The sequence below is a fragment of the Nicotiana attenuata genome, chromosome 11 (assembly GCF_001879085.1).
Source record: "Nicotiana attenuata strain UT chromosome 11, NIATTr2, whole genome shotgun sequence".
Classification (NCBI taxonomy): domain Eukaryota; kingdom Viridiplantae; phylum Streptophyta; class Magnoliopsida; order Solanales; family Solanaceae; genus Nicotiana; species Nicotiana attenuata.
Genome location: NC_031999.1, coordinates 17,658,255 through 17,671,136, shown reverse-complemented (window position 1 = coordinate 17,671,136; position 12,882 = coordinate 17,658,255).

Here is a 12,882-nt window from a genome sequence, read left to right as displayed (position 1 = left end):
GACACGTTATTTGAACTCAGTCCTAATGAATATACTGTTTTGCAAACTTAGCCGTTTTAATTGAATTTGAGACTTTACTGATATTTCACTGTTGTCTGGGCTGAGAACTATTATTTATTTATGCCCGAGGGGCTTATGATATTTTCTGGACTAAGTGAGGCTTTCAGGCCTGGAGCGTGATGTGAGGAGGCTTTCAGGCCTCGAGTGTATTGTGAGGAGGCTTTCAGGCCTCGAGTGATATGTGAGGAGGCTTTCAGGTCTCGAGTGTGATGTGAGAAGGCTTTCAGGCCTTGATTTATATGCCACGAGGTGGCTTGATATTGCGTTTGGGCCGTAAGGGGCCCCTCCCGGAGTCTATACACCCCCAGTGAGCGCGGGTACCCATGTGATGTGATACTGAGCCCGATGGGCTGATACTATTCTAAGTTATGTGATACCGAGCCCGAGGGGCTGATACTGTTCTGAGTGATGTGATACTGAGCCCGAGGGGCTGAAACTGTTCTGAGCGATTGATACTGGGCCCGAGGGGCAGATTTCTACTTACAACTTACTTGTTGTTTTACCTGATTTACTGGATTTATTTAAAAAGGGGGATTTCATTTTATCTTGTACTGTTCTACTGTTTTGCTGCTTTTACTGCCTGATATAGAATTGTTTTGTGCAGTTATGTGATTTCTTATCTTCGGTTATTATTTATTGTTATTACTCACTGGGTCGGAGTACTCACATTACTCCCTGCACCATGTGTGCAGATACAGGCATTGTGGAGTCTACCCCTGAGCACTAATTCTTCCCAGATCAGGAGACTAGTTGGAGTGACGAGGTAGCTGTTGACGTCCGCAGCCCTTATCTCTCTTATTTCATATCTTGAGTTTCCTTCAGACTATTGTATCAGACTTTACATTTTGTAGACTCATTTTTAAATTCTGTAGTAGCTCATGACTTGTGACACCCCGGTTTGGGCTGTGTCGGGTTGGTACCGTATGTTGGTATTGCTATTTCCGCATTTTTTATAACTGTTTACACATGTTCTGGATTTGCTAAAAGCTTGATAATTGCTAAAGGAGGTATTAGCGTTGTTCTGGCTGGCCTTGTCTTCACGAGAGGCGCCATCACGACCGGGGATGGGAATTGGGTCGTGACACATGCAATACCCAAATACTCATCTCGATCAAATTCCGCTATAAGGCCCCAATAGAACCGCGCAGTGTGTATATAACCAATGAATCACAATCCCTCATAGCATAGAAGAGTAACTCATGGAAAATATCCGAACACTAACAAACTCAACTCTAACTGAATGGCACGCCCCTCAACAATGGCAGTATGGAGCCAACCAATCCGACTCGGTGTAGAATACACATCCTAATTGGGCCTACCAATGGACCCCCAAATCAACTCTGGTCACCCACAATTAGATAAATAACCTACCGAAGGTCCTCAATGACCAAATCATAACACATACTATTATCCGGCTAACTTTGGCCATAACTTCATAGTCCACAGCCATGAAACAATTTGTTCCTGAGAACTCCCAGTCTCCAAATCCATAGAACACACGAATCACCATATCTGATCCCAACTCTACAGCCCGAATTTCTAACACATCTCTCATGCACGATCATCCCACAAGGAATACTTCTAAAATTCTTCCGTGCCACATAGCAAAATTTGAACATCAGCAGTCGATCAACCAGGAGAATGCCGCAATGCCAATGGAGTATCCATAATTCAAAACACAGTGCCCCTTCTGAATATGTACACTCTCATCAAGCAATACCAAATAGTAATATCATTCACCCAGTCATCTGAAACCATCTATGCTGTTTAAGAATTCATGACTTTCCTTCAAAACTGAATTGTGACCTTACACATGCAAATCTCAATCCTACCCAACACACCTCATCTATCATTCCATCATATGAAAAGTACAAAAATATCCTAATCCACCCTGAGGCACAAGCAAACTATATACTCAATTAGCTAGGAACCTTTCATCTGATCTCATTCAGGAGAAAATCACAATACGCAACATGTTCCCTACGCTAGTAGGAAATATACACCTCAAACCGTGGTAGAAACCACTAAGAACTCTTTGGAATCCATTTGCACATAACCAAACTTTCAGAACGGAATCTCTCTAACTCAACCAAGTCACGCGGGTCACCAAAACTCAAGAAAATTATCGTGAAACACCTGTAAAGACTCACCACGTCATAAGTACCCAAAGAATCGATCATATCCATTACTGTGTTGATCCAACGTACTATCAAGATGTCCTACTTCTCCAAGTTCCTTCTGAATTACCTCCAAATTGATATTCCTCCTCACCATAATACCACGATCCTTAACCAAAACTCACCACACAAAACCCTAGCATGAAACCACGCCGCCCTAAGGTCCATAAACCGTTGTATCCCTTTTTAAGCACCCCAAAAGTACCACGACTAAGGCATCCACTCTGAGGAGACCTTTTGTGAATCCAAAACCTTTCACCCTCCTGATGCTGAAATGTAGAATCCATAATGATATAGAAATGCCACAAGTCTCGACACCATCAACTTAAATCTCATATTCTATCCATTTACAAATCCGCAGAAATTCTCAATTGCTACATATAAATCCTAAATCTATTAGAACCTTCTCGAAAATCATCCATTCTGTTCAAATCTCAATTAAACCGATCAAACGGACCGAACGGCATGTGCCCCATTTGCACACCAACACCCTAAGAAGTAATCCACACTTCTAAGCAACCGAGTGAATCCCTACTCCATGCACACTACATCCTTTACGAGTAACAACTCAATCATTTAATGTTTCCCATATACCCATAAAGCATAATACAACCCATATCCAGAAAATTCTTTACTCGAGTCATCCTGGACAGATCATAACTTATTCACAAGTATACTTCAAACCGAAACCATTACAACACATAACCGTGCAATCAACTTATCAATAGCAGACTTCCCCACTTGGCTCAAAGCCATAGATCAAAATACATAATAACTCACAATGCCCATACTCTATTACTGCCATAATACCGTAGTGAAATTCAACTAAATCCTTCATAAGCTTATGTAACACAAACCATCTAATATCTCAAATCATCTGCAAAACTCGCATTCACCCTTGTAACAGTCAAGCCAACTCTCATAAGCGGTCCAAACTCAAATTGCAATACATATAATTTACTGGTTAAAGAGAACTCGCTACAAAACAACATAGGGATCACACACCCTCAGGACACCCCGCAGGAGATAACCCACCTGCTTTGCCTCAAACTAACATCTCTCTATACCCTTCCACAGTCATAACTATTACGCAATCACTTAATCTTCCTGAGTCTGAACTCATATCACGACATGAAAATCCACTTCACTCCACAACTAAACAACATGAAAGATCCTTCAACCCACCCATAACTCGAGCCTATACGTCAAATCAAGACAGAAATCAAGCACCCAATAGTCCATCTCAAGCAAACTCTTCTCGTCACATTCGAACAATCTGAACATATCTCGAAGTCATATCATACTCATCACATAGTCATCCAATCACACATTCAGTAATAGGGACACTACCAGACATATAAGTCCAAAAGCACGTGTTCATACAATCAAAATCTCCGTGCTCAAGCTACAGGCAAAACCCGACCTCAAGTCCTACAGACTGTCCCATCATCAATACACAAAAATCACATCTCGCACCTCATTCATGGAATCACAAGCCGTCGATGCACAACTGATACCGAGCACTCACATGCGCATACGGATGCATGAAAGGAATTCAAAGAGTTACGCTTCAATCTGAGTCAATGTCGCACGACAAGGAAATAAAGATGGGAAGTATATCCTAAATGTCTTGTAGCCTCTCGAAGATAGGTATGGACGTCATCATACTGGTCCGCAAGACTCTACTAGACACTTGCTCATGACTTGTAGAACCTATGAACCTAGAGCTCTGATACCAATCTATCACCCAAAATCCACTAGTCGTGATGGCACCTAGCCCAACCCGCTAGGTAAGTCAACTAATAACTATCCAATTCCAATAATCATTAATAAGACAATTAAACAAAAGAAATTAGCTGAATCTTATACATTCCCCAAGGACTGGTAGTACAAATCATGAGTATCTAAGATTAGAGTTTACAAAGCTGGTATGAAGTGAATACATTATCTGTCTGAAAAGTACATAAAAAGAGTTTTATGAATCTAAGGCTACCATGAACAAGAGGAAGCTACAACAGGATCGCAGGTACATCTTCAAATCCAGCTCCCATCGAACACAACAACAACAACAACCAACATATGCACGCAAGGTGCAGAAGTGTAGTATGAGTACAACCGACCCCATGTACTCAATAAATAACCAACCTAACCTTAGGATGAAAGTAGTGACGCGCTGGAATATAGGTCGGGCCCATCACCAATAACCAACAACAGTTCATAACGTCGTAAAGCAAGTAATGAAAGAAGCAACTCAAAGATAAAATGCTCAACTTTCTCATAGTTTTCCACTGGAAAAACCCAAATCCTTTACCGAAATCATCGAAAATACAAGTAAGTTTCAAAGCTGTGATTTTTTCCAAAATCCTTTCAACAATAAATATGATGTTTCATTTTTCTTTCCAGATAGCAAGTGTAAAATCTCTCTCTATACTCATAAATATCAATATGTGTGAGAAGTCATGAATGACGTGATACCGTACAGCATGAGGAAAATGCATCTCTATACCTGTATGTCATGTGTCCATGTCAATGCCATGTATCTCAGAGATGAATCATGTACTCTCACTCTCAGAGTACTCAATCTCACTGTCTCACACTTTCTGCTCATCATGCTCAATCACTCAGTACTGTATATGGCACATCCGACCCAAGGTAGTTCCATCCCAGAATATATACATCAACTGACCAACAGTCGCTCAGTACTGAGTAGGGCCAATTCAGCCCGTGGAGAAGATCCATCTCAAGGTATATAATGCTTCGGACAAGATCCATGTCCAAGGAAGATCCATCCCTCAATATAATCAACCGCGCTCACTGGAGGTGTGTACAGACGCCGGAGAGGCTCCTACAGCCCAAGCGCTATCATAAAATTAGTATAACCGCTGCGGCGTGTAGCCCGACCCCATAACTGTCACTCATAACCAGGCTCTCGGCCTCTCTTAGTCATCAATCTCTCCAGTCTCACTCACGGGCTCACAATGTCATGAAACTAGACCGACAACAATGATATGATGTATCAATAAATAACAACTGAGACTGAGATATGATATGAATGCATGAATATGATTGAGTACGAAATATCAATGAAATCAGTGAAATGACAGCAAGAAATGACCGCTATGGGTCCTAAAAATATCGGCATAAATCCTAAACATTATATCTAGCATAATTGACAGCTCAATTACTTTATCACATGGTGAAATCACGGATATCAATAAAATATGGCCACTATACTGTGCCATGGAAACAACAGAGTCACAATTCACATGGTGCACGCCCACACGCTCGTCACCTAGCATGTGTCTCACCTCAATACCAATCACATAATACGTATTTCGGGTTTCATACCCTCAGCACTAAGTTTAGAAGAGTTACTTACCTCGAACAAGCAAATTCCAATACCGAGCAAGCCAAGCGATGCTCCAAGAATGCCATCTCGCACGTACCGACCTCTGAACGGCTCAAAACTAGCCAAAAGCAACTCAAATTCATCAAATAAATCCCAAGGAAACAATTCCAAATGATAAAGATCGAATCCTCAGTCAAAACCCAAAACCGGCCAAAAGTCACACCTGGGATGCGCCTCGGAACCCAACAAACCTCACAAAATCCGACAACCCATTCAGTTACGAGTCCAACCATACTAGTTTCACTCAAATCCGACTCCGAATCGATGTTCAAAACTCAAAAAATTACATTATGAAACTTTAGGCCAAAACTCTCAATTTCCTCTTTAAAATTCATCAGCCAAAAGCTAAAATCAAAGATAGATTCATGAAATATAACCAAAACCGAGTGTAGAATACTTACCCCAATCTTTTTGATGAAAATTGCTCCAAAAATCGCTCTATTCCGAAGCCCATAGCTCAATATATGATAAAAATGACCAACCCACGAACTCATAACATTCTACCTAGCGATTCCGCATTTGCGGATAAATCGTCGCGTCTGCGACCGCCGCTTTTGCGGTAAACTTCGCTTCTGCGGAACAGCTTGACCCAGGAATACCTCGCACCCGCGGCCTTTAAGCATCTTCTGCGATCGCGCTTCTGTGCACTTGAACCGCATTTGCAGTTGTGCAGGTGCGTCCAAGCACCCGCGTGTGCAATCCTCATGCCTAGCTCCCTTTCACGCTTTTGCGATGAGACTGTCGCTTTTGCGGCTCCGCACCTGCGCCCAACACTCCGCAGGTGTGGTCACACCAGAACCAGAAATCTTCAGCAATGCAACATGAAATGAAAATGATTCGAACCTCGTCTGAAACTCACCCGAGCCACTCGGAACCCCGTCCAAATATACCGACAAGTCACATAACATAACACGGACAACATCGAAACAACGAATCACACCTCAATTCGAAATCAATGAACTTTGAATCTTCAAACTTCCGCAGCCGATGCCAAAACATATCAAATCACGTCCGATTGACCTCAAATTTGGCACACAAGTCACATTTGACATTACGGACCTGTTCCAACTTCCGGAATAGGAATCCGAACCCGATATCAAAAAGTCCACTCCCGATCAAACTTTCCAAAATTTCAACTTTCGCCATTTCAAGCCTAATTCTACAACGAACCTCCAAATCACAATTCGGACGCGCTCCTAAGTCCAAAATCGCCCAACGGAGCTAACGAAACCATAAAAAATCCAATCCGAGGTCAAATACTAACAAGTCAAACATGTCAACTCTTCCAATTTAAAGCTTCCTAATTGAGAATCATTCTTCCAAATCAATTCCGAATAACCTGAAAACCAAAACCGACGACTCACATAAGTCATAATACATTTTACGGAGCTACTCATGCCCGTAAACTACCGAGCGAAGTGCAAATGCTCAAACGACCGGCTGGATCGTTACAGTAAAACAAAAATATGATATAACTGATAAACCAACTAAATTTAACCTTACTGTTATAAATTGAATTTTATTTATGGTGAATGTCTATATTTAGAGAGATTCTAGGGTTTATTACTTGGTGGCTAAGTCAACCTCTCCCTATAAATAGAGGGTTCTATTCTATTGTAATTCATCCCAAATCAATAAGAATTCTCTCTCCCTACTTTTCTCTGCAATATTCTTCTTCTTCTTTTATTGTTATATAACACGTTATCAGCACGAGCCTCTAACCAATTGAGTAGAAGCTTTGGGATTCAGCATAATGATTGTCAATTATTCCATGAACTTCCTTCATGATTAAATTCTGGATTTAAGGTAAGTATTTTACCGTATTTTTCTCTTTTATTCTATACTTTGATTTTAAATACAAGCAAAGACAACAAAGTTTGATTATAACTCTAATGGAGTTTGTAAGAAATTATAATCACCTGAAGTGGTAAAATTTCTATGCCTTGCCATAATCAAATTCATGTATGATTGTGGGCGAAGAATTGAAAACCCGTCCCATTGAATTTGCTCCATTCTCATTCCCTTAAGAGAATGTGATAGCAGTATGTGATAAGTCTGAAAGAAGACAAAATTATTACTATGAATGTATCAATGGATATGGACGCGGCAATAGACGAAATTATAATCGTCATCATTGTGATAATGAGAATAATAAGGATTCTCAAAATAATCCCCCACTTTGTGAAAATATTTGTCATCGATTTGACATGAGATTTTATAAAGCACATATAGATGATTATGGTCAATTCATGATGTGAATGTGACAACATCTGATTTATGAATACATATTCATTCTTCAAAGAATGTGAACGTGCTAGTGGTAGTGAATATACCGCACTCACCTCTAAAAGGAGGTTTGAGATGATATAAGAAAATAACGTCATTATTATGGCATGAATGGTCATTGGTCACGTACCTATTGTACGCCAAAATATTTTGGCATTGTGATTGTTAAAAGACAACGGTAATGCAAGAAACAGATCTTGCATATAATTTTGACCATAACCATAATGGTATAACTTTCTCTTTAAAAGAGATATTCACCATATGGATGTTGATGAATATGTGGTAGTACCAAATTAATTGAGAGCTCTGGAAGAGCCAATTATTACTATTTTGGAGAAACACAATTGATTACCAATAAGGTATTGTGTTGTAGTAAGTCTCAAAGAAACTTATTCAGTTTCCAAAGTATACGCGAAAGCGGTTGATTATATTGAGACTATAAATAAAGGAAAGATTTAATATCTTCTATTACTACAACTTGTAGCGGGGTAATATGTATGTGAAAAGCTACCCGCTTTATTCTCCAATTTGTACTACATAAACAAAAGAATACCATAATGAAGTGGATATTTATTGATATAAAAACCCATATCATAATAAACTTGGAGTTTATTCATAATTGCACACATCATGGTGTAAACCTGAAGTTTATCAATATTGATAATTTATCCAGTTGGCATAATTGGTTTACCCATATCAATTTAAGTATGATGTGCAAAAATAAAAGAGAATTCACATGGGTAAATATTAAAGAACTAGAAAGTTCTTTACGAATTCTCTTACATTGCTTGTTCTCATTAATTAATAGACCAATTAAAATTGGGATTGAATCCCATGAATGCTGGAAATATCAAAGGTGAATATGGGCCCATTCATCTGCCATGTATACCACATAAGATGCATCTATGAGATGGTTACATGTGCGATTATTATTAACCTGCAACATGGTGTTTGCGAGGTAACTTGCTCAATAATTTGATTTAGAGCATAATTTCCAGATTTTTTATTCAAGATAGTTCATCTTGATAAGTTGGTTTACATCACAGTTGGTTTAGCAAAATGATTTATTGAGTGACTCCACTTAATAGCTAAACTATTGCTTATGAGAACAAAGTTATCTATATCAGTTTGATATAGGTTATATACGAAAGTATATTAATTCTCCCCTCACGAGTGGTTCAGGGTCAGGAACCAAATAATTCCATCTTATTATTATTATTGATGTGCGGTGTATATTTTGATTAACACCAAACGCACAAAGATGATGAAGCAAGTTAGTTTTTCTAACATGATGGGGAGAGATGATAACATTTGAGAAAAAGTTACGCGGAATGAATTATCATTTTTACATCTAGATCCTCGAATAAAATAATATGAACTTGAAGTTCATAAAAGATAATTCATCTGCAATATATTGCAAAGCATGTCAGACGCATTTGCTGACCCAAAGGAAGTAACTATATTCTCATTGCAAATGCTCCTATTAAGTCCTAGAAGGACAAAGTCTATAGTACGCTTAAAGCATATAGACAAATCGGTTTCAAATAAACTTCTTGAAAAGAAGATGAGCAATTGATCTAAATGATCATAACAAAAGAAGGCAAGTGATCTAGAAGATCACATGACATAACACTTCATAAAATCTCATGAGAGATTCAGGTACCTGAATATATGAATGAAGAGATCTCTATGCTATGTCTTTATGAAAAATATTGAAACTGATATAAAATGTTTGTCGACGACATCTATGATAGCGCTAAATATATATGAGGATCTTAAGTTTGAAGAAACAATTCAAACAGAATTGGTTTCATATGAAAGCCATGTAGTTTTGAACATGTAGTTCAAACGCTTGAAAGTATAAAATCAATAGTGTGTGCAATCACTTTTATTTATCTTATATGTCTAGCATGACATGAAAAGTTGATATGCATCTAAAGTCTATTTAAATGGCTTATTTGACTATACTTATATGACAATCCATGAAGGATTTAAGTTGCTTGAAGCATATACAATTCTTGATCTTGAAGTACCACTTCCTCAGTGCAATTTGTGCACAAATGTATCTTGCTATAACTATATGCATGATAATATGATAGCAAGAGTTTCACCTCTATGTGAAGATATTGAACTGAAGATTCCAACAAGATCATATGAAGACAATCCATCTTTAACAAGAATGATGATTTCAAGGTGCAATATATTCATTCAAGTTAATATGGCTGATTTGTTTATCAAATATCTACCAAAGATCTTTTGAAGATGGTGCACAAGATTGGAATGCAAATGCTTAAGGATGTGAATTGATGCTTTCATCAAGGGGGAGTTAATACGCGTTGTACTCTTTTTCCCTTACGAGGTTTTGTCCCACTGGGTTTTCCTTGCAAGGTTTTTAACGAGGCAACCAAAAGGCGTATTGTTAGATATGTGTACTCTTTTTCCCTCTCTAGAATTTTTTCCCATTGGGTTTTATTTTAGTTAAGGTTTTAACGAGGCACATTATCTGTTGAATAGACATTCAAGGGGGAGTGTTATAAATAGAATTTTATTTATGGTGAATGTCTATATTTAGAGAGATTCTAGGGTTTATTACTTGGTGGCTAAGTCAACCTCTCCCTATAAATAGAGGGTTCTATTCTATTGTAATTCATCCCAAATCAATAAGAATTCTCTCTCCCTACTTTTCTCTGCAATATTCTTCTTCTTCTTTTATTATTTTATAACACTTACGTATTATTATATTGAGTTTAAATTATATATACCAATTTTTTCACACTATTAGGTCACCAAAATAATACTTATAGGTAAGCTTTCTTCAAATGTGAGATTTATAATTTTGAAAATAAGATAGATTACCTGCTATCATAGGTGAAGGTGACTTGATGGCGAAAAAATTCTTTATATTGGCGATGTAAATAACTTAAACTTTAATATTTTTATCCCGAAATATACAACAAATTTATATAGGAAAAGGGAGGACGGGAATTAAGTTTTTTCTTCAAACTTTATCTTAATTTGACCCCAGCCATATGATCCATAGTTTCAATGTTTCTCAAAATAGGATCCCTCGAAATTAAATCAACGAATTTAGAAGTAAAAACAAGTGAAGTATGTTAACATTTGAAGGTAAAGTAGTTGACTGATAAATAGTTGACTGATGGAGCTGCAAATTAAGTTGATTATGAGAAGAAAATAGACATGGTTAAATCATCTATATAATTTGTTAAACCAAAAATTTGAGGGATTGAAACACTATAATATCACTTTCGTGAAAAGGCGGTACCCCTATCACAACAAGGCAAGTTCACTTAACGAATCACCTTTTGTCGAGGAAGAAATTATTTTTTTTAATTAAAAATAAAATAAAAAAAACTTATGCACCTAGCTCGTTGGTTTAACTCATTATTATGTTCCAAGGAAAAATATACATGCAAGTATAATATCAGACTTAGACTGACAACAATTGACAACATCGTGAAAGCAGCACACTGGACGAACGTACTTTGATGATGTCTTTGGTATATAGTTGATTGTAAATATCATGAATCCGAGGTGCAAAATACTAAGCTGCAAAATCGGAGAACTATTCCCCTATGTGCCTGTCGATACCACGTCCAGGTAGGGGTGTTCGTCGGTCGGTACGATATGGTATTTAGATATTTCGGTTCGGTTTTGGTATTCGGTTTCTTAAAATCCTATACCAATACCGTACCTAATTAAATTTGGTATGGTTTGGTTTTTCTCCTTTCGGTTTCGGTTTATTCGGTTAGCTAACTTCGGTTTATTCGGTACTCAAAAATAATAAACTGAAAATCTTTGTTGACAAAAATTTTGTCCAAAAATATCGACCCAAATAGAGAAAATTGTAAGTTTTACTGGGTACGCCTTATATACCGCTTTTGGGCAACCTTCTCAACAACTAAGAGATCCATTCGAGGAACATGGAGACTAGTTGAAGTACTGAGCCTCCCAAGAATATTTGATCATTAGAAATGTCTTGTTACTTGTTTAGAGTTAATTGATGAACTTTGAGAATAAAAGAAAGTAAAATTTTAGATTTTTTATATTNATATATATATATATATATATATATATATATTTTGGTATTTTATTTTAAAATACCAAAAACCATACCTAATACCAATTTTTTTTTAAAACTTAAACCAAATAACATACCAAATACCAAAATTCCGTATACCAAATACCAAAATTTTCGGTTTCGGTACGGTAATTCGGTATTTACCAAATTATGCACAGCCCTACATCCAGGGCCCTGGATGAATAAGATGACCTTATATATACTAAAAAAATAGAATTAGCTATGATCTTCGTCGCTAATCTGTCGCAAAATTCCTCATCGCTAAAAGAATTTCTTGATAATATATCGTTAATTCGTCCTTAAGTAGGATTAACGATGAAATTTTCTGTTAGCTACAAAATTTATTCATCGCTAATTTTTGTTTTTTTTGGTAGCTTGATCCCTCATATGGCAACATGGTCAAGTTATCAGACTTATTTGGTGTTAAATTCAAAAAAAAACCTCTAGTTTGTCTTGTAATATTCGTCTTAGACCAAAATATACAATTACAAAATTCTTTCACCAATTTTAAACTTCATTTTCAATCTTGAGTTCATCGAATTGAACACCTCCCTACTCACACTAAAACTTCACATTTTTTTCATCATTTAATTAATGAATTTAAGGTTAACCCTACCTAAAGTTTTTTTGTCAAAATTAATGGCAACATACAGAAAAGTCCAAAGATTAAGCAAGAGTTAAACGAAAAGAAACAATAATGTCAGCTGATTATTAACTCATATCATTGTCGTACCAATAAAAATAAAAATGAAAGATAAGTTTAATATATACAAATAATAAGATATAATAACAATATTAAAAATTCTGTAACAAGACTAATACCGATACCCAACTACAGTAGATATCATCTA